Genomic DNA, 830 nt, shown 5'->3' with positions numbered 1-830 from the left:
TCCGCGGCACAGAGAGATGGCGTGCGGCAAACGGGATGACGGTGACGGCTCCGCGGTCTCCTCTGGCGCCGTGGTGTGCCTGAGGGGCCTGGAAAAGGTCCGTCTGACATCCCGGGGTCTGTGATCCTAGATGCAGAAAGACAGTAGGCTCAGTTAAGGGAAGGACGGACCTTCGTCAAGGAAGCTATAGTTCTAGGCGATAGCCGTGACTACCTGCCACGGCCGCTTCTAGTTAGGAACTTGCATGTTTAGACCATCGCGTGTGGCTCCTTTCAGTCTCTGACTCCTCACTGGCCTTACGAGTGTCACCACACCGTTCTGCCGTGCCCGAAGGCTCCCGACAACCCCACGTGAGACTTGGAGTCTATTGCCACCAAGAATGGGACATGCAGGGTTGAGACTGGACACGTGTGCCGGCGATGGAGGTTGTGGGAACCCAGAGTTGTCTCAAAAAATGACTCCTTCCTTCTCGGAGTGGCTCTGGATGCCGGGGAGGGACCAAACGACTCTTCCAGGTCGCCTCTGGTTTGAGGGTGTCTGTATTTCTGGGAGGAATTTCCTGAAATGGGTGTCTCAGGACACTGGGGACTGGTCACCCAGGAGGGGCCTAAGAAAAGGGTAGCCCTGGCTGGAGGCAGGGTGCGGGGCAGGACAGTGCCATTTCCCAGAAGTCGGCTAAGATCTCTGGGTGCTTGGGGAGGGGCGGGGAAGGCGGGGGGAGGGTGGCCTCGCTTCACTTTTCCATGCCGCCTGGGCCAGCCCGCTGAGCCGCCTGTCTGCCAGGGCCGGGGTCAGGGCCGGGATCAGAGTCGGGGTCAGGCAACGGGACC

This window comes from Pteropus vampyrus, unplaced genomic scaffold (genome assembly GCF_000151845.1).
Source record: "Pteropus vampyrus isolate Shadow unplaced genomic scaffold, Pvam_2.0 Scaffold112, whole genome shotgun sequence".
NCBI lineage: Eukaryota > Metazoa > Chordata > Mammalia > Chiroptera > Pteropodidae > Pteropus > Pteropus vampyrus.
The sequence above is the reverse complement of the archived record's forward strand: the minus strand, read 5'-3'. Positions refer to the sequence as shown.